Source organism: Herpailurus yagouaroundi, unplaced genomic scaffold (genome assembly GCF_014898765.1).
Source record: "Herpailurus yagouaroundi ecotype Mexico unplaced genomic scaffold, PumYag 29, whole genome shotgun sequence".
Taxonomy (NCBI): domain Eukaryota; kingdom Metazoa; phylum Chordata; class Mammalia; order Carnivora; family Felidae; genus Herpailurus; species Herpailurus yagouaroundi.
The window spans coordinates 117,362,180-117,365,807 of record NW_024412377.1 but is presented as its reverse complement, the minus strand read 5'-3'; the positions used below and the strand labels follow the sequence as shown (position 1 = coordinate 117,365,807).

General features: G+C 38.5%; 1 long non-coding RNA gene across 1 annotated transcript in view; it reads right to left on the bottom strand.

Moving 5' to 3' along the window:
• Nucleotides 1–1,003: 1,003 nt before the first annotated feature.
• Nucleotides 1,004–3,628, bottom strand: part of LOC121016053 (uncharacterized) — a 35,188-nt gene continuing 32,563 nt past the window's right edge. Inside the window, exon 4 of the long non-coding RNA XR_005784083.1 lies at nt 1,004–1,104. This is a non-coding gene — a long non-coding RNA (uncharacterized LOC121016053). The remainder of the gene's footprint in view (nt 1,105–3,628) is intronic.

Genomic DNA, 3,628 nt, shown 5'->3' with positions numbered 1-3,628 from the left:
CACTGTAAAGGATGCAGGCTAGGTGGGATAACTGAATTACTATCACTGATGTATATATGCCTGGTAAAAGAATGGTAGGTAGGTAAGTTTTTACCTGGTAAAAAAGGTAGATAAGTTCCTTCCCTTTTCTAGGCCTGTTTCCTAACGTGGAAAAGGATAGAGGTGAAGTAGATCAGTGGTTCCCAAAGACTGGTTTCTCATTAAGGGTTATGATATTTACTATTTCCTCAAAACAAATTAACCTAAACAATATAAAGAGAATTCTGGGCAAATAATATGGATATTGTACAGATATGGCAAAACCCATGATATTAATATAAGAATTATTGAGACCCAGCCAACGCTATGTGATACATTCTGCTATAATCTGATTACTTGCAACAAGAGGTGGGAAGACATTGGCTATAAACATCATTATTTTATAAAGCTATCTTCTCCCATGTATTGGATTTACAGCATTAAGCTTCTAAATGACAACGAGGTTAGTGTATAATTATCACTTGTTAGGTGCTTGTTATAGGCCATGCCACAAGAGCCGATGGCTTAAGTGACTGGGGAGGGCCTCCCTGGAGGATTGGGACTGGTGGGTTGCAGAGGGTTAGTGAGCTAAGGGCGAGGGGAGCTTCCCACAGGCAAAATAGCCGCTGTGAAGGCCTCTGGTGAAAATCGAACCTGTAGTTTCTTTTAGGAACTATTGTATCCTATGTGTTTGAAACACGGAGAATGAAGAAGAGAAATGTACATTAGCCACCAACACTTACCTAGCACACCCCTCACTTCTGACCCTGTGCTAGCTGATTTGCTTATTTCATTCAAGCCGCAGAAAGGCTCTATAGGGTCAGTACTATCACTCCATTTTACAGATGAGGACTGAGGCTTTGTCTGTGGTTGCAGAGCTAGCAAGAGGGAAAGCCCGGATTTGAACACAACCAGCCTGCCTCCAGAGCCAGTGTGTGGAGCCACGACACGATATGCCTGCTGCCTGTACACTACTTACCTCAGCTTCTCCAAAGCTTTGCCATCCCTTGATTTTCCTTGGCCCCAGCCAGGATGACAGGCAGATTTAGCAATAGATTACTTGCTCTGTGATGCTGGTCAGGAAGCCTGTTGTTAAAGTAAATAAGACACTTGAAAGCAGAGCCAAAGTTATTAAAATTTTATAAGCCAACGTTACCCAAGATTCTGCACTGTGGATAAATGTCAAAAGGACTTGTTATGAAATCATATCTTTTAGAACTTCCATATAATTTCTTTCTCCTTAACAGAGAGTTGAGAAAGGTAAAAATAACAGTGTTTTATTTTTACTGGGAAAATAATATAGCTTGATTTGGGACAACGATTGAAAAACAACTGTTTGGTCGGTTTTTTCCCCACACGCTATGATTTGATGCAGAGAGGGCAAAAAGTCTCTCTGTACTACATTTATAAGAGGGTTGCTTAAATTTGTGTAACTTCTCAAGGTTCAGTGTGTACTCCTCCTAGTAGAATAAATCTCAAATAATAACAAACACTGCTCCCTCCACTGTGTACCTCTAACTGCATTGTTACTGAACAAACGGTCAAGGGAATATAATGCCGGAATTATACCCTACCCCATTCCAACTTCAACAGATAAAACAAATGACCCAAACACTTTAATTCCAGTCCAGACTTTGAAAGAAAGCCCTCTTGTTAACGTGTGAGTTTATTATCTTACCATTGGCAAGTCGAATAAAAAGAAACAAAAATAAAGGCAGTGTTTACTCATGATGGCTGAGGACTGAACCTACATTTTGGATAAAACTGTTGTTCTTTGGGCCTTTTCCTAAGAAGCATTTTAGAAAGAACTCAGAACAGCTAAGAATCTGTATCGTGTTCTCTTAAATGAAATCTCATTGGGAAAGAGAAACATTCAGGAAGTTAGAAGATGAAAAATCTAAGTGGTTTTTCGTTTTTCAAATATGACCCTTTTAACGGTCTCAATGCTCCACAAAGAAATGACTTACGCCCTTCAAAGGTTTCACTCCATTCTTTCTGGTTCTCATTTCTCTCTGTTTGCATCATGACTAGAAGAGTTTCGGGTGTATTCTGGCTAGGTGTCTGGAAAGATGATTTAGGATGACCAACTATCCCTGTTTGGCCAGGACTGAGGAGCTTCCTGAGATGCAGGACATTTAAATACTAAAATCCAAACAGGCAGGGGGAAAATCAGAACAACTGGTCACTGTAGGATGGTATTTGTTGGCCTAGTTACAGATCTTTGCTTCCACAAACCAGAGAAGACACCGTCACTTGTGTCCTGAGGCATAATACCCTGCTTCCCCTGGCACCTATTATTTCTAAAAGCTTCCCAGTTGTTCTGATAACAAGCCAGGTTTGGGAGTGTCTGATGTGGTGTGGGTAATTCTTAAATAGAATCATTTCTATTGGTCTCAAATGAAAAATGCAACCGACATACTATTTTCTTTTTCTAATTTTTTAATACCTTCGAAGTTGAACTGTATTTAAAAACAAAATAGGGGCGCCTAGATGACTCCGTTGATTAGGCTATTGACTCTTGATTTTGGCTCAGGTCATGATCTCACAGTTCCTGAGTTCAGGCCACTTGGGATTCTCTCTCTTTCCTTCTCTCTCTCTGCTCCTTTCCTGCTCATGCTCTGTTTCTCTGTCTCCAAAATAGATAACGAATATGTATAAAGATAACTGTGATCATAAGATATATGTGCAACATTACACTTAGCTTTCCTTTTCAACATTATATTGCTTTCCATGTGGTATAAGCTTGCTCCTATATCATAACATGCTCACCATAAATAGTACTTTTAATGGTTAACTTATGCTTCAAGAGAATGGGCATAAGTCACTTTATCAGGCTCTTGACTAACTTTCAAGAGTAATGCCCTTAAAATAATCTACCAAGTGCCAGGAGATCATTATAAGACAGATATTCCAAAAACATAATCTAAAGAAGAATCACTATCCTGATAGATCACTACAACTAAGTCTTTGCTTCAGGTGAAGAATATGTCCTTCCTCATGAATCTTTCTTTATTTCGGTGTTTTGTTGGTGTTGCTTTTAATTAAATGATAGAGTAGCTTGAGATGAAACTTAAAAAATAACCTATAATTCCACGGCTCTAACATAGCCATTCAAAGATGTATAGGCATATAGATTTTTATATAGCTATAATCAGACAATGGATGCACTTTTGTGTTCCTTTTTTTCCACTCAATATTGCATTATAGCCACCTGGCCATGTTATTACATAGTCCTTATAATTATCCCTTTTAATGGTGGCATAATCATCTGCAAGTCATTGCTTGTGGCTATACAGTTCCTCTGGTTTGAGAACAGGTAACAATTATATGGAATAACTGAGGAAGAAAAAATTATTTAAACACATTCTAAAGCAGTGATTTTCAGATTGTGATCCTCAGCATATCCCAAAGCTTACCATAGTATGGAAATGAAGAAGAATCTGGGCCTAACCCAGCTTCCTTCTCTCAGAACACTTCTCCTTTAAGTTCCTTTCAAAAGTATGCTCTTAAAAAGAAAAGAAAGAAGGAAGGAAGGAAGGAAGGAAGGAAGGAAGGAAGGAAGGAGAAAGAAAGAAAGAAAGAAAGAAAGAAAGAAAGAAAGAAAGAAAGA